Below are 25,357 nucleotides of genomic sequence, written 5' to 3' on the forward strand. Positions count from 1 at the left end.
CGATCACAGCGGGGGTGGAAAAGGGCGGGCGAGCTTCCAGCATCCCTTAAGCCGCGTCGCGACTCGGCACGCCGCGCGTGCCGGGAAGATCCGAAGCTGGGTCGGGCCTCCTCGGCGATGACCTGCCCGATCGAAATTCGAACCGGCGGGGCGCCCACCACGTGGTTTTAGCTGCTATCGTCGGCTGCACCGCGAACAATTCAACTATTCGCGCACCCCAAGTTCAGGGTCGTCGCACGCAAGCTTTCGCTCTCTCTCTCTCTCTCTCTCTCTCTCTCTCTCTGCCCTTCGTCGTGTCTGCATGACGTGATTTCACTACAGCCTCATCGGCGAGGCAGAAAATAGTCAGTAATTTTACAGAACTAGCTGAAATTTCATAAACACAGTTGAAAAATGTCGGAGTACATGTACTTGTTAAATTTTTAAAAGCTATGGAAACCTACAGAATATACATATATATATATATATAATATATGTATGGTATTACTTTTCTGGAAGCCCAAATTCGACCTTAACGGTATATGTTAAGTGTTCGTCGTTGAATAACTGAATTCACTACGAGCAATGTGGAAAAGGGATGAATTTTGATTTACGTATGACTTGCATCGGTGCAACGGACCAAAGTTCTCAGCGTACCAAAGGCGTTCTGAACTTTGAATAAGGAAAGAGTTGGGGGTTCTCTCCCTTTTTCGTAATGTATCACCGCGCGTGTTTAACCCCTAAGATTTTACACGGTGAAATTTCCCATATTTCATGCCGCACGTACAAAGTCGACGGTGTAAAGAGAATTTTTTTTTTTTCGCAATTTTCGAAAAACAAGGGTGTAAATCGATTTAGCCTTGTTTTCGCCTCCGTTTCCATCTGCAGGTAATGAAAAGCACGAGTTCTGACTATAAGAGTCCGCAGTCCTCGCGGAGATTCCGATATACATAAATCATACTTTATGAAAGCGTTGAAAAATTGTGAGGCATGCTTTTCCACTCTCGTCATTACAGAGTAACAATATTTACCGACAGAAATTTCTTTTTCCTGTCCCCATTAGGGTCGAAGAGACGCGGCCGAAAGGGACCCATCCCAACGAGAAAAGTTGAAAATCTAATTCGGTGACTCGTTACTTATAAATATGCAGGTGTAATGTACATGTACACCGACCCATCAAAATTAAGGATCCTGAAGGTACGCGAAACTCGGTAAAACCCATTCAAACCATTTTCAAACGCCGTGCAGCGGAGAAATAAATAAATATCAGAAATGAAATGTTTTTAAAATCACATACTCGCATGGATTTCTTTCCCCGTTGTTTTTGCATCGTCGTGATGAAGCGCAAGGTGAGCAAAAAACTGCAAGTATATATCCGTTGTACTGTAATATCGCAGGAAAGGAAACATCCGAATGTCGTGCCAGGATCCGCCGACACGAGTCTTGCTTACTTACATCCGTTGTGAGGGCCGGAAACTGGTCGTCTTATCTTCCGATCGGGAAAAAACCGGCTCAATCGAGTTGGAAAACTTGACGAAAATCGCGATTCCGTTTCGTCTGCTTCCAAAAATCACGTAATGCGAATTCTACTTTTTCATCGATTCGTTCCTCCGCTGTCTAGTTCGAATGAAAAAGTAGAATGGCCGCAGTAGCGAATTTTAAAAACTCAAGGATATAATTCATCGTAGAATATCAAAACGCACAAACTCGTACATCGTACAGAAAACTCAGAATACAGAGATGTAGAACATGGGAAAACTTCTGACGATTCTATACCTCGACTTCCCTTATTCTGACCCCTCTACATTTCGAATTTTCTGCAATATAACTTCAAGCCCTTCTGTATTTTGAAATCCTACGTGGCCATTCTACTATCTGACCCCCAACCGACTCGTTCGATTCTATCATCCCCCTCCCGCCGGTTTCAAATAACGGTATGAGAATTACATTTGCTTCTGCGTTTTCGATAATCAATACTACGCTTTTTATTTCCATGTACCGTATCATTTTTCTTTTTCACTCGAGAATGGATACTTGTTCTCATTCCCGTATATACAAATATACATCAGGCTAGTAGATAAATAGTGGTAGTGTCAGCAGCGATAGTGGTAGTGGTAAAGGCAGCGGTAGTAACAGTAGGAGTACTATAGTACCCACAGAGCAGAGCGTTATTAGCCACGAGGTGGCAAACCGAGCAGGAGAGCCGCGAAACGCCAAAGTATCTTTTTTGCACGGTACAGCGTATTATATTCGTATACACGTTAGATTCGCGTAACTTGGATGAAGGACTAGGCGGGGAGGGAGTAAGGTAGAACCCGCGAAAGTCAAGAGGTGAATATATTGATTTGGACTAAAATTAGGTGTAAACGGGGGTTGAACACCGGCTTTTTGAACTCGAATACCAAAGTCGGGGGTTCGCGATGTAGAATAATCACATGGGGGGGGTGGGGGGGTTCCTTACCGGCACGACACGGGATCGCGTATAAATATACCGAAAACCTCCTCCCCCCCCCCCCCAACCCCTCCTCCTCCTCCACCTCCTCCTCCTCCACTTCTACCGCCTATACGCCGAGGCGTAATTGTCATAGAGATTCGGATTATTCAATGCAGATGCTGGCAGGCCGTCTCTACTGCTCAGTTTTCAATCTGCGCATGCGTCGCGACGCCCCGTTGCAAATATGTGGCGTCGTGACGCTCACAGACGCCCAGTAACTCCCGCATCCCAGCACGGTGTACGGTGCCGGCGCACGTATAATATCTCCTCTCGCCTTGCCTTGCCTTGTCTTGCCTTGCCTTGCCTTGCCCCGTTGCGTTGTCTCGGGTCTTGGAGGCCGCCGTTTTGCCGTAACGTCGCGTCGACGGCGCCCTTAACGTCATATCTCCGTTACCGCATCCAACACTCTCGAGTCACGTTACGTTATATCCTTCGCAACGAACGACGTTCGACGTTTGTTATGTTTTTACCGCCGACGGAGGATCCACTGGATGTCATTGTTAACAGGTAACGACAATTATTTTGTTCATTCAAACAACACGCTTTTGTAGTACCGTTCCACGGTATTATCCGTCATCGTTTGCAAGGTGTATTCCTAACTCGTTATCAACGCTTTTTTCATTTCTCACCCAAGTCAACCATGCATTTTTATTCAGTCTCAATGCGATCTCAATTTCTTCGTCGCTCGTTCGATGTGTCGTGCGAAATTCAACCCTTAATACTCACGCTTACCGACGGCACCGTAACTCTACCTTCGGTATAATCAGCCGCGTTTCCTCGAATTCTGTTACAAGCCACCCTTGCCGGTTGCGTTGAGAAACAAAAAGAATAATAAAAAAAAAAAAAAACCAACACGTTACCTACGTTGATATATATGCGTCTATAATATGTATGTACGTACATATATATATATATATATATATATGTATAAATGTACGCACATGTGTGCGTATGTGCGTGTATCATCGTGTATTCAGTGCGCGATGGTCGACCGAGTTTCATTATCCCTTTTTGACGATATAACCCGTAACGCGATCTGGCCGGATTACGTGAGTTGGTAGAAAGAGAATTCGACCGGAAATATACAGTTTGCTTTCATTTCCGCATCTTCTCGGTACAAGGTACACTGTACATAAAATCGTGTGTGTACGCTACATCGTATAAACCGCGCAGTGTACGCAATCTCTCTTCATAATAGGGGACCGTCTCTCTCTCTCTCTCTCTCTCTCCCTCTCTGTATATATATATATATATGAATTCAAACATATTTCATAGCAAGAATAAATTTGCATGATCTTATAATATAAAGAGGGGGGTCGGTTGCTTTTTAGCTGTCAAATGGCAGGGTGATTGATTGCCGTTGGCTCTCGGCTTCCCGTCGTGCAGAAACAGAGGCCGTCGTCGCCAAGAGTCGACGTAGCGATTGTCCGAGAGAAAACTTGCACGTGCGACGTCTTAACGATCTCGCTAATTATTCACAGGACATAAACGACCGGCGACGATCCCTTCCGCTTCTCGTAGTCCGAGGCAATTTTGGGGCGATGGGAGGGCGATGAGAGGGGGGGGGGGGGGGGGGGGGGGGGTGGCGAACGAGGCCGGGGGCTGATCAACCCTTGACGAGGAATCACGGGATTTAAGGGCGAATCGGTTGCCACCTGGAGCGGCGTCGCGGCTTTCGGGGATGAAAGGAAAAGGACGAGCCGGGGGTGGCGAAAGGGGGACGGTCCGCCGGCTCGGGAACAGCTGTTTGCCCCGCTAATATGATTCAGAGCACGTTCTGGCTTTGGGGTCAGGCCAAGCGACTCCCGGCACTTTGCAAATGAGATAAACTTTAAGACGTCGACGCCGATTTCTCCCCCCTCCCCGCCCCCTCCGCCCCTGCATCTCCCCAGTCTCACCACAACGGCGAATGATCCGATCATCCTTCGGTTTTTTGTCCCGGGGTTTATTTTTCCCCGTCGCGGCTCTTCTTCTTCCTCTCTCTCTCTCTCTCTCTCTCTCTCTCTCTCTGTCGCGTTGCTCTCCAACGCCCGGCGAGATTTTATTGATGCGATTCCGTTTGATTGAATGTCGGCGAACGAAGGAACGAAGGAAAGGACGAACGAACCTCGCGAGCTTCGAGCCGGATCCCCGCCCTGTTCTCGTCGGCCACGGCAGCTGCCGCACCCTCGCCGCTTTGACATGCGCCATGACCTGCATACCCATGGTTACACTTCGCGCCCCCGTCTCGTCATCCCCTCCGTCTCGAACAGGTACGCCGTGTGCCATGCGACGCTGGCCACGCCGCCCCGTGCGAGCCGCAGACGTGTGATTACACCCTTAGAGCCGGCCGCGATTTTCCTTTACATTCTTCTAGGGGTGCAAATTGCGTCCTTCCCATTAACGCCTTTCAACACTCCGCGTTACATGCACCGTGGGTTTTACCGTAAAACAAATATGACATGTTGCGCGTTTCGCACAACGTTCGGCATCGTTACGCGTTCAAGTGCAAGCGCAACTTTTCCCTTTGTTCCAGACAGCGGGCGTCGATGTGTCGCGAGACTGAACTCGATAGGCGAGATTAAAACACAGCCACCCTGGGAGAGGATGATTTATACCCAGTTTTTTCCTCTCATTCGGTTTCCCGATGATCGTTGAACACTCCAGAGAAATATTGCCGATAGCTTTCGTTTCATTTTTTGCTTACATTTTTTTCTTTTTTCTTTCCAACTCTTTTGCGATTCGCGGTGATTAATTAACGTTGTTGAATAACGAAATTACGCTGTACGGAAACAAGCGGTGATTCATATTGTTACGTATTCAAATTTTCACCCACCCGCGTATTGGTTAACCTGTTCAACTCGTTTAGCCGCTTCAATTTGTGATTGATCCAATTTGATGCAGCGTATTTTGGACAGCTTTGCGTTTTATATACGGTCATCTGGATACTGCAGCGAAACGTTCGGTACAAATTGACTATTTTCTGGACCGCGCACAGTCGCTGTATAAAGCAAAGCGAGTAAATATGTTTCATTTCGTGAAATTACATTCCAATCGTACGATTCGATTGAGAATAATTTGACAGACTGAACGAGGAAAATAATGAGGGAAAAGAAATTTCGTACGTGTATGCAATTATATTACAGAAATCGGTGGATGGGCAGCTGCAGATGAATAGAATATTTATCGTATTGGTCCCTTCGATCAGGGGATTAAATGAAATCGATTTGGGATTCATTGGGGGAAATAAATTTGTATCAGGCTTGATTGGCGAGCGAGTTGATTCGAGTCGAGTATTTGTAACAAAATGGAGCAACTTCTCGCGCCTCAAGATTCCTTCGTTTCTTTCATCTCCTCTTCCTTCCTTTTGGATCCGTTGTGTTGATCTTAGCTTTAACTCTCATACGTTACGCCCTGGAGATATCCAATTAACGATTCTTTGAATCCCGTGTAATTAAATTCAACGTCCCAGTCCTTATTTCTCTGACTGACCTTAAACTTTGATAGTTTTCTTGGGTGAAAACCTGCGAAGCGTATGGCTATACATACATATCTATGAAAACTGACCAACTTTGGAGTGAAAATTGGAAAACCTGTATTACGTTTTGAGAATTCACGCGAACCAGCCGCGAAGAAGATACCGAGAATAATACGCTTCGTAGCTTCTTGCAAATGCTCGATAGGTCCTATAAAATTCCTGCCCCATCCTCGCGAGCTCTCCGATACAAAATGGATCCTTCACTTTACACTCGCGTATCGCGGTAACGAAATATTCAAAAATTTCGCTCCACCCGCGGGGGCCGCCATTCGCGTGACGCACGTGCAAAGAGCAAAGGGATAGAAACGCAGAGACGCGGGATTTTATTCCTAACGAGGTCTCTAACCCACGCGATTTTCGTCGCAGGAAAAAGAGGCTCGTGTTCGATAGTCGATGTCGTTCTGGTCTCGACGTACCGACGTTTCCGTAAAAGAAATCGAAAAAAAAAAAATAAGAGGAGAAAAAAGAAACCGAGGATGAAACGAACGTAAGAATAAGAATACAAGTATATAACGGGTAAAGGTTATTCAATTTAATACGTAGTACCAACGTTACGCAATAACAACGATGTACAATTATCGTTTATCCGTATCGCGTTTTTAGGGTTTGAAAGGTTTTATTATTCGATTTTCCTCCCTTACGTAACGCCGCCTTCGTCCCGCGACTAATTTCCCTCCCTTTTACGCGTTTGCCAAACCGTGACGTTTCTCATTTTCCTCGCGGTAAGTAGTTTGACTTTGGCCAATTTCACTCGGCGTTTAGTCCGCACCTTCCGCCCCTGTGTAAACCGGAATTCGTTTCCACGTCGCGTCCGTCCGCCTTTTCGCTAACAAGACAATTAGTGATGTCTGAGCTTCGATGTGCAGGTCTCTGTCCTTTGCGATGCGTCTAATAATCACGTTTCGTTTAACTCTCTCAATTTCTTTGCCAACTGCTGCTTCTCGCTCATAAAGGAACCATTCATCTCCCCCGGGATCTTAAACGAACGCCTCACATATATTTTTCATCTTGGAAGAACGTCGCTTTGATAAAAATTGCGAACTTCTTCTTCGGCACGAAAGCACTCTTCGTCGTTCTTTTATTCGTTTTCGTCAGAATTTTGCTGGGTCGAATTGCGAGCATAGTTTTCACGGAGCCAGTCGTCAACTTCGTCACTTTCGATTCACGCGAAATTTTCGTATCCGTTCAAGCTGTGCCATTTACCGTAACATTCGTCCCCGAGGAACGCAAACTCTTTTCAAGTCTCAGCCAGTCTCGCAATCTGTACTCCATTCTAGCCAAGATCGGTTGCAAGAATTTGGGAAAACGAGCATCTTTCGGTATTTGTTTCTCCCTTTTCATCCCCATCCGTCAAAGTATCCGACGTCGTTTCGCGGGAACAGCGAACGCGTAGCCTGCAGGACTCGTCAAGTAGGAGCTGAAGGACGTCCTACGTGTCAGCCGAACTGGGAGCTGATCAAATCGATATACCTCCTCGTAATAAAGGAGACGGCTTATGGAACTAGAATAGAGTCCTACGTGGGCGGAGAGCGAAATGAATAGCTAATAGGCAAGCATCACGCGAAAACAAACGGCTCACGTCGGCTATGAAACTTCACGGTTAGCCGCGATGCCGGGAGAAAAATAATCCAGCTTTTCATACCACTTCGGTATTAGTTCATCTTCGCGATCGATACTTTCTGCCCTGTCTTATTCTGATCCAGGACTATCACTCGCCGCGTGTTTAAGGACGAACCGGCCCGACTATCTGAATGAAAATATAGAAAAACAGAACAAATCGTTTTGTAAAACTCCAGAAACGTTATTTGGTACTGTGAAACAACATTCTTACCGGACGATAGAAATAAATCCGAGCAAATTCTAATAACGCGAATTATTAAGAAGTATGAAATTAGAACGTTCAGCATCACGAAACTCTGAAGTTCTTGATCCGATTCTAATATTCAATCTTGAGATCTTTACGGCGAACAAAATGAATTCAGAAGCATTATAATCGAATAAGAAACACCAGGGTTCGTCGATTTGGAACGTTCTAATTATACAAAATTTCCTCAAAGTTGTTGATATCTTAGCTCGTGTTATTCGAACATGATCAGATTTATATTCATCACATAGTACAGGGTACCACCTATCTTTATCACACGTAAGCAGCATTTCGTTCGTATCAACTATCATCGGCGCGATTAATGACGTAGCTGTAAATCTTTGAAACCGTGTTTTTTTTCTCTTTCAACTCTCAATTCATCAGACAATTCACTCGATTTATCCGTAAAGGGCTTCGGAAAATCGTGTGCAGCTTACAGCGCAGAATTGCATTTCGCTAATCGTGGCGTATTTGCAACCACGTTTGCTAATAATATTTGTCAATTTTTTTTTTTTTTCTCACCGTTTTTCGAACCAGCTTTTCAACTGCAGGTTTCCTTTTTTCCAATCACGACGAGCTCGCGCTTTGACCAGCTGCACTCAACCGTTACATCTTTTGTACACACAAACGATAGGCGATTGACGTACGTTATTATGCGGCACATAATGCCCAACGACCACGGCTATCGGTGAAATATTTAACGGACCGTTAAAACGGCAGTCAGCTTTGATGTTAAAAATAGTTTGATCCGTGTGCAATCAACCATTGATATTATCGGTATTTCTTTCTTTGTTTTAGGCGATATCTATTCTCTGGATTCTCTGATTCCCTCCGTTAATCTCAACAATCGCCTGTGCCTAAACAGCAATTATAGAATATCCGTAATCTTTCGAAAAGACTTCTCGAAGAGAAATCTTTGCCGATCGGAAGTTGAAAACCAAGCCTTGGTACAAAGGAATCGCGATTTTTCGTGACAATTGAATAGATTCGTTCCCAAATACTTTATAGAAATCGTAAAATGAACAGACCAGGAGTTTAAGATAGATGAAAATCCACGCGATCCGGAACTCGGGAGGTATACGAATTTGCGCTTAAGCTCGTAAATAAATATCGGTGAAATATATTCAGAATTTGAAACAGAGAATTTGTTTTCCATAACAATATTGACCACGGATACGACTTCCGGACGTGTCTCGTCCCCTGAATGACAATCGGGGCGTTCGCGTGGGGCGATTTTGATCCGTATCTGCGACGAAAGAGCAACTCGGCGGGTATAACGCGAGGCCTCGTCGGCTTCCTCGACGTCGGGACGACGGCGTCGCGTCGCTCCGAGTATTGGCATGCATCCCCATGCCCGGTGTATATCGTTCCGGGATATAACCTTATGGGTTATAATAGTCCGGATCGAGCCGTGCGTCGTCCCAGCTCGCTGGATCGCGTATATATAACTACGTGTATCGGCGATCGTAACCGTTCCCCGTACGTGAGCGAAACTTCCGGTCTTACCTACGTCGCGTCGCCTCGCGTCGGCAGGCAGACGGGGTTGCAGCCCGAAAACGAGCTTTAATAAATTGGGGTAAGGCGACCGGGATATTCAATCCGGAACAGAGGCACCTGCTGTGATTTCGTGACGTGGCGATTTTTTCGTCGCCGTCACGAGCCGCCTTCGGATTACTTCCTTCGATTTATTTCATTATTCGGAAAGTCAGGCCGAGGAAAACGCAGAGCCGAAGCAGGATTCGCGCCTCTGTTCGGAGAGATCTTCGATGCAGCTTTGCTTCGCTTGTCGCTGATTCGGTCCCTCTTTTCATCGGCGAGACAGTTTGCCCCGCTTCCACGTGCCACTTTCAGAACCACGATATTCACCCTTCAGATCGTACGAGCACTCGCTTAGCGTGATTGCGGTTAATCCTGTACGTATTACGAAACCGCAATGCTTAGATGCTGTTCAGGGTTAATTTAGACGCGCTACTGGAACCGGATCAACCGCGTTCAGGATTGCGGCATACTGTGACCAGAACTCGCGGAATCTATGTATACGTATATGTGTACCTACATCTCATGGCCAGAAATTACGGAACAAGTTGGATATACGTGACGTAAGCTTTTCAAATTACTACAAGTCTGAAATCAGGTTTCAAAAATTCAAGACGGTGAAAATTTGAAATTTGATCAAATCTGATCGAAAAACTCTCTGCAATGGTTTTCCGGGTCGCTGATTACACGTTTCAAATCAAATTTCAAAAATTCAAGGCATTAGATCCGATATGTTGAACGAAAATTTCAAATTTCATCGAATATGGTTAGAAAATTCAATGCAGTTGTTTTCGGAGTCGCTGATTGGATTCGCCGTACTAAATTTTCAAAATCTGATTTCAAATTCGTAATCGACGATCCCAAAAACTTATAATTTATGTGAAACATGTACACGTGTAGAGAGGGTAACTTTCTCGGAAATGAATTATTACTTCAATTTTCACGATTTATTTCAATCAATTTGTTTCTAACAATATTAATTTACATCATATCGCAACTATCGCTTTCGAGTATTGAAAATCTATTAGTATACTATCGGAAATAGCAAAAACCCGCACACAAGTATGTTGAAAAGTTCTGTAAATGTACAAAAAATGAATGTAAAATAGGTGATAAGAATACTTAAAAATTTTGTTTCAAAGGATTAAGCTTCGTAAATTGATAAATGTATATACATGCATCACGGGATTGCGTTAACGGAAATTAGATCGAAAAATTGAGGTACTTATACATCGTTTCATGTCAGTTCCAATTAGCCACTCTTTACGAGAACATAATAACGATTCGGGTTTTTCTAGTTTTTATTCCCTTTCTCCCTTTGATCCGAACAATTATCTCGCCTTTCTACCTACTACTGCGAACGGATATAATTATTGCTGTATAAATTGTGTATAGCAGCTCGAGTTCAGCGGTAAAAAGTGTAAATCTCATTTTTCTACGTAGCTCTCGATTTTTCTTATACCTATTAATCAGCGAATTATTTGAAACCTCTGGAGTCAAGGGATCTGAATTTATCGCCCCGGGATAATAACTCACGATCAGTGAAACTTGCTAAATTGATCGCCCCACCGATACACGGTACATATAATGTATAATTGTTTACAATACGATGTCTGATCATATTTATTGGCACCCGTGTTGATTCACCGGATACACGCACGGCAGACATCATTGTTACACTATCGACGTCATACGGTGATAACATTTATACAGCGCCAGAGATGAACGAGTTTTTTTTTTTTTTTTTTTTATAAAGAGGAGAAAATTCCTCTACCAATTTTCTATTTACGCATTATTATCCGTAACACGCGGTTTTGAAATTTTATTGTTCTCCTCGTATCTTCCGCTTTTTGCGCTCACGCTTTTTTCCCCAGTCACAGTTTTACGTTATTCATCACTTTCCTGGCTTGCATGTATATGTTTTTGAACGTAATACATTTCCGAACACTTTTCTCAATCCCAATAATAATATATTAGCATCCATCTTCGATCTGCCTCCGGTTGCCGCCTCGAGTGTGTAGAAATTCGTCTTGCCGTCCGAAGCTCGCGTTTAAAATTCTCAAAGGTTGACGCCCGACTCGAAAAAAACGTTGAAGGATCGAGAGGAGAGTCGACGAAGAAACGCGCGTGTATTTTTCATAGATATTTCTCGCTTGAGAGGGAATTTGAAATTGACTGCGTAGTACGTGAAGAGCCATTCGTACATTTATCTGAACGAAAATATGCACAAGTGCACGTTCCTATTCGTATTTTTGGATGAAAGCAAAAACGGATGAAAAATATCAATGGCAAAATGCGTTCACGTCCTGTAATGAAAGAAATATCAAATTTCATCACCCGGGGTTAAAATTCCTTCGATTAATTAGCAAGTAAACGATTATTTCGGTCGGTAGAATTAATCCAACCGATACAGGATTGACATTGGATTGTTAATTTTTCTAAAAAATCGAAAGATATGGAAAAAATTTCGTGTCCTCTCTCAAGGCGCAAAATCGTGACGATGAGATTCAGGTGAAAAATGTTACTCCCTGTCCAAGGAATCGGGTCCTTGGCTGAAATTTACAAGGTCACTCAGGGAAACGCGTGTCCCTCGTTAATTGAAGAAAAATTTCTCGCGAAATTCCCGATATTCCGATCACCAATCGCCGCATACTTACATCGTCTGCTTTTCTTCTTTATTTTGTACAAGGTACGTCATTCCTGCACCCACTTGATTTCAATCGTTACGTCGTATAATATACAGCGAACCGGGTATGGAAAAAACGAAAGCGGAGGAAAAACGGTAAAGAATGAAGGAGGAGCTTGGGAGGAGCAAAAAGGCTGCCTCTCGATGCGAAAGAAACGACATTGCGGAATGACTTTACTATGAACATAGCGGATGGGTACTTTATATAAACCCATGTGGCATTCGCTCTCGCGGATTTCCCTCGACTCAATAAAGATTTACGCGTTTCTACGGATATTTGACTTTTCGAGACGCTTCGATTCTCCTTCAAGCATATATATATATATATATATATATATACATGTACATACACACCTACGTAGTACGTATACCATACACTGCACATAATACGCCTCTTTAGATAGGCTTCGTCGTTTATCCAGCTAGTTTTCCAACGTCTTCCGTTTTTCCCGTCCAGCTGCAGCTTCGCGGCTGCTGATCTTACGTCGAGACTTTTTTTTCTCACCTCGCTCGAGAGGCTAGGAATAATTCCCGAATAAATATACGGTCGCGGGGTATTTTTTTACCTGATTATAATAGCCTCGCTTGATTCAAGAAGAAGTCACCGCTTCGCTGATATGCGAAACACGTATAATTACACTGTCGGAAAATTCACGGTGTCAATAGAAGTCCGCAACTATTAGTGTAAAATTTAAGCATAATCGGTGTGAATCGTTCGATTCTTGACACCGAGCGGTCTTAAAATCAACACCAAAATCGTGTGGACTTCTGTAGAACATTTTCGGTATTACATTTAACACCGCACACACGGATTCATGGGTAATATAATTCCTGACGAATCTGACGTGGCTGATCGTTAATGTTCTGCGTATAATTACTTTTTATACCAATACATCATGTTGCGGGAAAAGTGTTCGCGAAAAAAGGAACGAAAATGTTTGTATAAAAATGAATAAAAACCATTACGACGATCGTGGGCGTGTATCGTTAAACGGAATTGAAGAAATTTTCCCTCAGACATCTCGGTTAATCGTCCGCAAGGCTTGGCGTGAAAACTAAGAGGCTGCAGCCGGCGGGGAATAGGAAAAGCGGGAGGGGGACGAAGGAAAACGTCGACTCGCTGAAAGTCGGTGGCGATAATAAAATTAGGAACTAAGATCGAATTATGAAACTCCACTTTGCACCGCAATTTCCCATCGTCTCATCGGTATCGTTAAAACTCGGACGCCGCGATGAGAATTCTTATAAACATCGCGTGTCGCTGTTTCCTAAACTTTTATACTAACATTATTAATAATCGATTAGCCTGCAGGTAATCGAGCAAATTTTGCGTGAGGAGTATTATAAAATATCGGAAGATTGACTGTGCAGCTCCCGTCTAAGGTTAGAAGAATATAATCGTCGTCGCTTTATTTCGTCATCGTGTATGTGGAAACGAAAAACGATATTATTAAACTTGGAAATGTTGTCGCGGTTTTCTTTGAGTAATCAGTGCGATTCGTGCAATGTATGCAAAGATACAACCTCCATTTGCAATTTGTCTTCCCTAATCTGTGTCGTAATTTTTGATTAGCGAGATTTGCACAGCACGAGAAGTGAAATTTAAGACTTACAGTCAAGCCTCGGTTATTTCTCCGCGGTTTTAATGCAGACACGATGTATATTGTACACGTATATACATAATACACTCTTAAGTCATGAAACAGAGTGATTCAAGCCGCGGAGTGAAAACGCTACTGTGAATCTTGAAATAGAGCATTTCAGACGAGATCTTTTGATCTCACTCTAATTTAATACAAACTTGTGTCACACTCGAGCCAGCAAGCCTCTTTATTACTCCTCACCGCATTCAGCACGTAGAGATTTTATTTCGGTCTTTTCCTGCTTAATTCGGAATCCCGCCGGGACCTTGCGGCACTCGAAATATGCTTTACAACAAAATAAAAAAAAAAAATAAATAAAAATAACGAGTTTTATGTTCTACAAGAAGAAATTTTTCTCTTGTTTTCTCTCGCTCTCATTCATATTGTGGTAAAAACTACGAACACCTGGAAACAAATTGCCGTTTGTCTTCACACGTTTTTTACGTGCAGTAATTGTACAATGTATAATCACGAGCTTATTCCCGGATCGATTACGCCACGGAGGAATTAAACCCGTCGTCTCAACGACAGCAATGATCACGACCCCTCGTATTTTATGCATGCATAATTATACAATATACAAGAAACCCCGACGGCATTACCGCGGGAGGCAAAAAAACAGCTCGTAAATCTGGTAGAAATTAAACTGGTTAATTCGTGTATTTCATTTTTCTCAACACTCGGGTTATAATATGATCTACGTGACAAACGGATTTTATTATTACTCTTATTGCGTCCTTGTCCAAGACGAGTCGAGGTTCGTACATCCCTGATCGTGGTCCATGTTCGCAGTTGAACGTGCGGGAATAATTTCACATCGAATTCGATACACTGAGCATAATTAATTTTTTACAGTAACTAGCAGAATTCAGTGAAACAGGTATCGTTAAAAAAACTGTTTGAATATTGTTGGAATTACGAAAAACGAGGTACGCCTGACCATTTACGCTATTGTAGATCGTTTTTTGGTAATCGCAACGCAAAGTCAGTTTGTGAGTTTGTCAGTTTGTCTCTACTTTTTTAGTTAAACAACGCTTTGACGTCAATTTATTGTTGCACAAGCGTTAAATTTTCGCAACGGTTACAAGAAAATATAGTAACAGTGATGATAATGAGAAGGATTAGTAACGGATACTAGACTTTCCGGTAACAGCTACAAAATTAATTTTCATTTTCTACCTAGAACTGTATTTTTCGATTGTGGTAAAAACTGAAAAAAGTTAAGGACCGACAGGTAAACGTAACTAAAAATTTCTCTCAGTGTACGAATAATCGCGAAGATCCTCGTCCTCTTGCCGTAAAAATTGTTTAAATAGAAATATATCGACTCTGCTCTATTTTTTCAACTTGTGCACAACTCGGACGATTATATGTTTATTAATATATACGTATACCTTACGGTGCGAGATTCCGAAAATCCATATTCTCAGTGAAAATTTCCCGAATACGGATCTCTGTTGTTCCATAAGTCCAAAAACCTGTCCTCTTTTTCAACTAACAATAATACGGGCACGGAAGCATGGGAAAAAAAAGATCACGGACTGTGAAATAAACAAGAATAAGCGAAATGAAAATGACGAAAGGGCAGAAGAGGGACATATTGTGGCTGCGCAAAGACGGGGAAAATGAGGAAAGGGGGGGTGATAGTGGCGCAATATAATAGTTTATACCTGTAACCTGTATCGTCTTGGCTGATATTGCGTGGGTTAGTGCCTGCCCGGTTCTGCAGTATTAAACCTAAACCGAGGTGTGCTCTGGGGTGTTTCAGCCCAGCCACAGGCCGAGCATCATCGCGGCACCGTAAGCACACAGCTCCGAGTAATATCGGTATAACTATACGGGTACGCCCCAACCCTTTTTACCCCGTCGAGCCCTCTTGGTCTCTCTGATTACCGATTGCCGTTCGGACGAATGGACGCCTCCGTCACTCCGTGAATGACGTACGTACGTGCGAAATGGACGCGCTGTTGATTCGTATGAATGAGAAAGTGTTGAAACGTAGAGCAAGCAAAAACCGGAGGGAAAAAGAAATTCGGTACGAAAAAAAGCTTCGAAAGCTGTGACTGTAAGGTATTTCGAACTGAATTTCATTCGAAATAATATCCACTTTGTATACGTGGAATAACGTTATTTTAAAACACGAATTTCTGATGAAACATATCGATTTTATTATTAATTATAATATTTTGAATATCATCGCGTAATGCTTTGCATTTTTATTTTTTTTTTTTTTTTTTTGTTTTTCCGATACCCGCTCAACGATAATGCGTGTATACGCATGACGATTTTACACAGTCAAGAGATAAATTCCCTTCAACTTTCTTCATGAGACCGGTTTTGGGATGAACAAAAAACTGTAGACGAATAATGACGCGAGTTTTTTCTCTGTTTTTTTTTTTTCATGCAAGTTACCAACAACTGAACTTTCTCTATTACAATTCTTCTTCTTTTTCCTCCAATACCGTAACCGACGGAGAAAAGTATTCGTCATAAAATATGAATTTCAGCCTGACTTTTCAACCCCTGGTTCTACGTAATTCGTATTTGTTTTGCGAATTTATTAACCCCGCTATACACCCGGTAGATGTTCGAGTCCTGTCTAGTCTAGTCTAGTCTGCTCTGGCCTAGTCGAAGGGCGGCTCACCCTTCTCAACGAGGATTCCTAGAATCGCGGCTCTCTGCCCGACGATAAGTCGTCCTGCAGCGGCAGTTCCGTCCTAGTGTCCGACGGGCGTGTTTCCGGACTTTGAAGTATTATTGACAAAGGCCCTCGACAAAGTTTCACTACCGTGCCCCGGGCGAATTTCTTCCCGGGATCACGACTGCGTACCTGGCCGCCTGCGGACCGGAAGTCCGGTCGGTGTTGTAGGGCCGTAGAGTTAGGTGCAGCGGCTATTTCTTAATCAAATCCTAGGCCCTTTGACCGGTCGGAAGCGACGCCTCGGGCCGAGATTCACAATGTCGGGGTATTTATCCTTCGCCGGAAGTCACTCGGTCGCCTCACATTTCTGTAAGTGAATATACTTAAGCCTTGGTCCGCACCTTTCGCCCGAGAATTCCTGTTGAAAACTCTTCAGAACCAGACGCCTCCCCAAAAGTCACTCACGTCGAACCCGATCCGGAAAACCCTCGCTTTTTTCAATACGCCAACTTTCAGCCTTACAAAAGGTAATTGAAATTTTAATTGGGTTTTTTATACAGCCTTGTGAAAAAGTCATTCGAGTGCAAGCTTTCTCTCGGAGAGTTTTACTTTTATACGGTGAAAAATTTCTGCCCACTTTTTTTTTTCACGCTGCTTAGTTCAACGTCTGTATTGTCGATGAGACAAGAAGATGGAACCTTATCAAAGTATCACAAGTTCCTCTCTCACGTATGATTCGTTAAAGAAGTTGCAACAGTTGTACCTATTTTTGTTAAGTCACAATTATGCCTAAGGAAGGCAAGATATTTTTCAAATTAAAAAAAACTTCTCTTATCGTCGAGGACACTCGAATTCGGCAAAAGTCCAGCTTTGCTCCGGTCAGAGACAATAAATTTCACGAAACAACTGCGATATCTCATTTCATTCATGCTGCGAGTGGAATTTCATAGACTGGAAGACGAGGAAAATGATTCTTCAGCTTCTGAAACAACTGTCGTACTCAAGAACCGTGGTCGCACTGGCTGTACGTCTTTCATCTGTTTCTGATCACGTTCCGCGGATATCTTGAGCCGGATGCAGCTGCGGAGGTTCGCGAACTGGTTATAAATCCGTTGATCTCGAGCCTTTCCCCCTCACTTCTTCCGTCCAAAGTGGAAACGCAAGGCGTAAGCACCTGCTACAGGAGTCAGTAAATATTTGCCAAGTGTTCCCATCATTTGACACTTAAACCTGTTGAAATTTCACCCTCGATTCACGTACAGTTTTCCCAACAAGTCAGATACTGAAATCTAAATACTCGCGAATTCTTTTCCCAAGAGTCGGAGATACCGATACTCGAATTGATACACTCGAGAATCGACTTGGTATTTTAAGCAAACATTTGGGTACCCTGGAGCTGAGAAACGACAATTCGTTGATTTTAAGAAATTAAAAATAGATTCCCCGAAGCCTGAACCTTTACCAGCGTTACTGCCTCTGCTCTTCGGTCGAAGAATTCGGGCTTCCGCCGTAAATAATTACATAACGTGACTGAATTGTCACGTTCTCCGTGTTTAGTGGGTTGAGAATGAGGACCCAGAAAACAGACCCTCCATTTCTGGATTTGCAAAGGATGAAACGCTTGGTGCAAATATTTCACCGAATCGCCGTGGCATGGTAAACACTTACACTTACATACGGAAACACACGTGCTGAAGTGCAGAGAAAAAAATAAAAAAAACTTTCAAGAGTTATTTCGTACAGTCGTGAGCTTAATGTCTTCCTGTTGAGTGCCGCAAGAGGACGGAAGAGAGCGAAGGGAGGGAAAGTGGATCGTTGAAAAGGCGTAAAGCGCGTCGTCGTCAAGTTGTTGAGTAAACGCGTAAACATTCGTCCGTTCCGTCCTCTCGCGATTGCATAAGCACGATCTAGTCGCACGATGGCGATTAGCCGATGCGTAATGACGATTGTCGAACGCCCGTGTGCGCATCCTTCGAAAAACATACGAAGGGACGACGACGGGTGGTTGGACGACTCCTTCGCTAATTGCGAATTGACGGAAGTACGTCATTCTAATGGCTCAATTACAGGAATTTAGTGGCTGACCAAAGTGGATAACTTTTCCTAGACATTCCCGGCAACTTTTAGGTTTCCCAACATTCTGCACTCCAACCGTCGCGTCGCCGTCGTTTCAGATTTATCTGTATCGTTTCAAACTTTCGCTACCTGGAACAATTGATTGCGGGTAGATGGAACAAAATCTTTCTCGCTTTCTTGGATTCGGAAATCTGGCCTGCACGGCGGATAATGATATCAAACGTTCTCCCGGTTGGCGAAAGCTTGTCAAAAGACGAAAGGTGCAGATATTTTTAAAACCTTCTCACGGGGTTCTGAATATTGAAAATCGATGTTGAATTGGCTTGGAATCCTGTCCAGAAAACAGTCCGAAAGTGTATGAAAATTTCAAATCAATACTAAAATTAACTCGTGTGGAAATTATCAACGTCTTTGCAAAGTTTATATCAGGTGGTAATTTTAAAAACGTGGATCAATTGGCGATGGTTTAAAAAGTTACCGACACGCGATGTTTCCTCAAAATCTTGTCGTCAAAATCGTTTTTGTGGGGATGGAGAATTATTCGTGCTTCTAAAAAATATGCTCCTTCTGAACTAAGAGGGTGGATCGTTTTTTTTTTTTTTTTCTAAGTTATGCTTAAAAATTCAAACTGTGATGGATGTTTGTAAGAAGCGGACGGAAGTTGGACGATTCTTTTCACCGCGTAAGAAATTCTTTTCTAATTTACGTCCAAAAATTTAATGCCAAGCGTTATATTTCTCTTCTTGGCATGAAATAATACATCTTCGAAAATGTGGGGAGTGTCTATAAATCCTATACATATACTGTACATTCGTTTTACGTACACGATGAAAGAAACGCGCACACCACGAGCGATCCATTTAATCATTTTCTGCCTCCGTGAATCCGAGTTGTTTTGTGGCCCGATCGTTTTCGCGAACTTCCCTCTTTGTTGTGCAGGCCCTGCGCACGCGGTGAAATATATTAACCCCGCAGAAAAACGGTGGGCATGACACATAAATATCAGCTGCAGGGTGGGGGGGGGGGGGAGGCTGCGAAGAAGCGTGAAGAAACGTGGAGTAAAAGCAGAAGTTTCAGAGATTAGGGAGAACAGTCGAAGCTATGCTTCGATGTTTCCTTCTCCCGGTGCAAAAGGGGGCTTAAAAATAGAACGCTGATGTTTAACGCCGTTCGATTTGCGCTTATTTGTATTTTTTTTCTCAGTTTACTCGCGAAATAACGTCAAGTGTCTCGCGTTGCTGGCAATTAGCGAGCCTCTGAAACACGTTACGATAAGAGCTGTAAAAATTGAAGATAATTAATGGAACGTCAAGCACCTCCGACTCGACGATCCATTCCCAGAGTTGCGTTATTCTAGGCCAACTTTAATATCCGATCGAGCTTATTTTCAACAGGATTCGGTGTATAATTGAACTTGTCAATCGCAGAAATACACAGTTCCTGTCCGACTGTCTGTGACTCGGATGACATTCGCCGAATAAAACCGATCGTCGTCATTACGACGTCGTCAGGAATCCCATTTATCGCTGTTTAGTAGCTGATTTGAGATGAAATTTACTTCGAGTGCCAAAGAATCTCGGAGCTGGGAAAGTTGGGTCAAGATGTCAACGAAATGTTTTCCCATTTACCGAAGAACCGCGAGAGCTGTATATTGATTCCCAAGATAAACGCAATAACGTGACAATAGAATTTATACGAGGTAGGCGGTTGTATAATAATAACCTGAGAGTCTCCGACACATTCGACGAACTTTATCCGCGTACCCGGCAAGATCAACCTACAAACAATGCCGAGATTACTTTCTGCAAAATGTAGAAAAAACTTGTAACTTCGACGCGTGTATTTCGTTGAGATGAAAAATGTATTCGAGTCAAATAAAATTCATTCGCTGATACAGGCGAATTGCTGAGAATTTTATTACCTCCGCTGTTTTATTAATCTTTTTTTTATTTTTCTCGGACGGGATCTCTGCCCGAAAAACAATCCGCAGAGTTAAATAAAGGCATTTCATCTTTGAACGAACTTTCATTCACTGATATTAATTTAACCATTCTGTACAAGGAACAACTTCCGTGACATACTCGGTAAAGATAATATTTGAGATCAAACAACTCGTTCCAAAATTGAGACAAAATTACTATCAAGGATTTAGAAAGTATAGAGAATCTGTTCGATTCTTACGGTGTGAAAGTAGCCGTGAGAGGTGGGAATAAATTTTACGAAATACGCGTATACGGGCAGAATGTTTATTTTTAAATTCGAATATCCACCGAGCGTCGGAGTCAGCGGGGATCCAATCGGATTGGACAGTTGTCGCGACTCGGGGTCGGAAATCGGTTTTGATAAATTCGCGAAACGCGAGTATATATCCACGTCACCTCGGAATTCAGGGAAGAATTTCATCCGGGATTTCTGTCCGGCGGGTAAGCCGCGTGTCTGACGAAAACTCGACGCTACTACTGCGCCCCTCGACACGATCCACACACGTTGCCACGTGCTGATCATCGTCACCTGCCAGAGACTCGCCGGGGTCACCGGGTTCAATTCAATGCATTTGATATTATTGGTGCACCGAATTTAGGTGGGCAGAGAGCCAGGCATTCGCGTCAATCGAGCGAAGCATACTCGTCCCGACATTTCTGGGCTTCGCAGATAGCCCGCCTGTCCGCGAAATTTTCACCAAAGCGACGCGTCGCGTATTCAGAAAAAACTCGGGGCTCTCGCACTTTGTCAATGTTTTGACATTTGTTGCTTTTCCTTGCTTTCTTTCAACTTTTTCTAATTCGAACATCGCAAGTAGCTTGTTTACATTAGGGATAAATTTTGAATTCTTATCGTTACCGTACGAGTTACACTAAATTCACTCGGTGTTACCGGAATCATTTTTCATACGAAACTAAAAAGCTTTGCTTCAGTTTTGCGACAAGTATTACTACAACAATCCCAATGAGTCTGTTTGGGACTGTGAAGTGTGATTCGATACGGTAAAATCATTTCGTAATGATTGAAAAATAGGTTTCATTTCTTCAATTATTGTACACGCAAGCGAGTAGGTATAATTCAATTGAATTCTTTTCCGATTTCAGAGCAATTATTTAATTGAATTTGTTAATTACCTTGAAACATTCATATCCTCGTGGAGAAAACTTCCATCGGATTCTGCGTAATTTCGCGCAAAGCTTTGAAAGTATCACCGACTATCCGGCATGCGTGTGTGGGTAGTAATTAGATAATGCACAGCTCGTGTTTATCCATAGATAGTCGGTGAAAATTTTCATTACATTTATATGCCTGAATGCGAATGGTTGAAGGTAGAGTTCTCTCCTTCTCTCTTCTTCCCTATCTCTCTCTCTTCGACGAGAAAGTCGTAACGCGTGTCTGCAAGCTCGAACGGTCTTATATACGCTCGTTTCAGTTTAGTATCACAGCTCAGCCAATTGCCTTGAGTTTTACAATTGGTTTCACTTTACTAAGCGATGGGCGAAAACTGATTTCCGATAGTTTTAGGTCAAGTGCTCTCCTCGTTACACCTTACACATCGCCTCGGTCCTCCTCCTCTTCCACCGCCGTCGCCGCCGCGCGTCATTCGCACCCCATTGATCCGATTCCCCGCCTCTTCGTGATTTTCCTCGGATTTTTTCACCATCGCGCGAGTGAATTTATTTTTCTCCTTTGGAAGCGACGCGCTGTGGCTGCGTGTCAAAAGCTTTGTTCCTCTCGTGGGTTGTACGTTACCTAGATCGTGCAGGCAAACGACGCGTGTAACCTCCACGTTGGCAGATTCGGACGAGCCAAGCCCCGAATTTTCGTTAGAAACCCCGGGGGCTCCGGGGTGAGCCTGCGTACACAACAATATAATAATTAATTTCGAATGCCCGCGTGTCCCACATCCAGAGACCCGCCGCTCGCTCTCTCTCTCTCTCTCTCTCTCTCTCTCTCTCTCTCTCTCTCTCTCTCTCTCTGACATTATACCTCATCGGCTCACGTAAGAATACGCCCCATATCCTCCGCATTGTAAACTGGGCGCACACGTTCGTCCGTCACACGCATCCACCATCACACGCGCACGTCGTCGAATGGTGAAACAATTTACTGACATTGGCAAAGAATCGATCATTCCGTCACTTTCAGGAATGCCTGCACCTCTCGCGACTCCGGTAACACAAAGGAACGGTTCGTTTTAATTACCTGCATAAATCGGTAAACGACAGACGCTCCGGCGGCAGTATCGTCAATTAATTAAAACCGTTGACGCGGACGTCCCGTAAAAGAGGACGATAGAAATTTCGTCGTATTTGAAAAAGTAATGTAAGAAAGACCCAGAAAATCGAACGAAAAAGAAGAAAAAAAGACACTCCGCGTAAAATTCGATAAAGTAAGTGTAATAGCTCGCGTACACGTATAGTTGTTACGTACGCAACGAAATGACAGAACCGAAAAAGAAGAATCGCAACACGGCGAAACAGTGGTTTATTTTTAAATAATTTTTTTTGTCCCTGTATATGTGCATATGTATATTTCTCCCCTCTTTTTAATAACGGTTTAAATTCGAGCGCGAAAAAAGGGAGCGGTGCATGGTGGTGAAAAGAAAGGCAAGGAAGCGCAATGTCATAGAAAAAGATAAGAGAGTACCCAGTTTAGATGGGTGAATAAGAGGGGGAAGAAAAATGGAAAAAACATGAGAGAGGAAAGTTGTAAAATCTTTTTCTTTTCTTCGTTTTTTTTTTTTTTTTTTTTTATTTATTTATTTTTTTTTATTTGCGATATTTTACACAAGGCTCAGGTGTATATTACAGGGGCGCATATAATCCCTTTTTTACGAGCACCATAAATTAAATTAGATTTACATATTTGTATTCTGCGCGAGACGATCGTCAATGGCACCCAAAATCGATCCCCATATTCTACGAAAAATCTGGATGTATGCGCGCGTGCAGAAAGTGACAGCGGAAACGTTTCAGCCATAAAAAGAACATTACTTTTCGCGAATGGAGGAAAAAGTGGGATATATTTTTCTCGGTCACGAATTTTTTTCGACGTTCCTCTTTTTCACCTGTGAAATCGATTACTCTGTCATTTTCTTTATTCTTTTTTTATTTTTCTTTTTTTTTTTCTTTTTTTTTTTTTATCATCGTTTCGTCCCTCCGTTGCTCCACTTCTTCCACAACCATCCTCTCGTAGCTTGTTGATTTTTATTTGAAAAGTCGCGTTATCGCGAAGCGACGCACGGTCACAGCGCGTGTGACTGCGTTCCATCAATATTTAACGCGCGATGTGACAAACATGTTTTAATTGATTTAGATAAGGCTCTGTGTTGGCCCATTTGCCCGTACAACTCAAGAGCACTCGAGTCAACTCGAGTCTCGTTCGCTCATCCTGACTGCGTTACGAGTTTTACAATAACGACCAGGTGCGCATGGCTCCCCCTGCCAAAAGCACTAAAAACAAACAATCAGCCGGGAATCGGGCGAATCGCTGGATTATCGAGAAGCGTATTTTCCGACAGGCGAAACGTCGCCGTAATTATTACAAACGCACGAATCGAGGCCAACTCCACTGACTTTTCACTAATTCGCCGATAGCGCATATTTTTGTCGTCCATTGCCCCGGCGTTCGGACGAAGCTTGCGGGGAAAAATGTGAGAATTACATTCAAAAGGCGGGATTGAGATGATATTGAAAAATTGGAAACAGTTCCGAGGCGGTCAGGGTCAGGCGTTAATCGAGTTGTGGCTGCACGGAGTTGGATATAAAGCAGTTTTTTCACTCTCCGAGTGCGATCAGCTGCCGCGTGATACTTAACCCTGCTAATTCTGGCCCAACGTCGTTTCGAAATGTTTGTTTTTTTCCATTTCATCGGCAGTCATCTTTCGTTTACAGAAGCAAACCGTGCCGGTACAAAGAGAGGAAAATATGATTCTCGTTTATTACGAATATACATTTACGTGATGAATCGGTGAAGCCTCGAAAGGCACGGTGCGAGTATATCTATGGATATCGTTGGGAGAAGGCTTGCCCCGAGTGAATTGAGTTCCAGGAGCTGGGATCGCGGAGGCGGCTACTTTCGCTAATTAAATCCACGCTTTTCCGAATTCCTTGAACAATCGCTCGCCATCGATAATCTTGCAGCGAATTAATCGAGCTCCAATCGAGGGAAACGGTCATATTCTTGCTTTAATTTTTGGCAAATTTTATCAGAAGCACAGCACGGAGAAAGAATAATAATTTTCTTTTGTATGGAAAATTGCAGGATAAATTAGGGGCAATAAATGTAGCTGGTTAGGTGCGGGGGTAAACCAGGGTTGTAATAAATTGTGCAGATCCACGTACATATACAACAGAAACGTAAAAAATACAGTCCAATGCCCGGGATGATATTAATTCTTGGTAATAGCCGCGCACCCTGTAGCGCCGTACGAATGAAATTCAAGTATAAATATAAACAAATTGTGAGTTTAATTTGACACGTGTTATTCGCGAAATTTATATCTCGCGCGTCCAACCGAATTTCGCATACTCTACCTTTTTCGTCATCAACTCCTTTATTCTCACAGTAAATCTTATTATTTTCCTTTTATCCGAATCGCGAATTTCGGTCAAGGGATCTAAAAATAATGATGAACAAAATACGCGGATAATTTGACGATGCCGTATTGAGTAAGATCAAGATTTCAGAGGATGAAACGTGTATAAGAAGAAAAATAAACTAGGTCGCGTTTAAACTTTAAAAGATAAGATAAATAATTTTTATTTCCTGCCTTGTCCAGCCTCCCCTCGGCTCGATGTTTCACGGTGGCAACAACAAAACAACAAAGAACAACGTGGAAAGATTTGCAAACTCCCGTTTATGGCAAACCTCAGAAGCCGCGAGCGTTGCGGTGTTAGTTTTGGGGCAGAATTACCCCTCCGGTGTCCGGGTGTG

The 25,357-nt window shown here is 43.1% G+C and overlaps 1 protein-coding gene across 1 annotated transcript in view; it reads left to right on the forward strand.

Moving 5' to 3' along the window:
- The first annotated feature begins 2,706 nt into the window (after positions 1-2,706).
- LOC124297638 (somatostatin receptor type 2-like) overlaps positions 2,707-25,357 on the forward strand; it is a 29,455-nt gene continuing 6,804 nt past the window's right edge. Inside the window, exon 1 of the mRNA XM_046748875.1 lies at positions 2,707-2,980. The gene's annotated coding sequence lies outside the window, so the exon portion shown is untranslated. The remainder of the gene's footprint in view (positions 2,981-25,357) is intronic.

Source organism: Neodiprion virginianus, chromosome 2 (genome assembly GCF_021901495.1).
Source record: "Neodiprion virginianus isolate iyNeoVirg1 chromosome 2, iyNeoVirg1.1, whole genome shotgun sequence".
NCBI classification, from domain to species: Eukaryota; Metazoa; Arthropoda; class Insecta; order Hymenoptera; family Diprionidae; genus Neodiprion; species Neodiprion virginianus.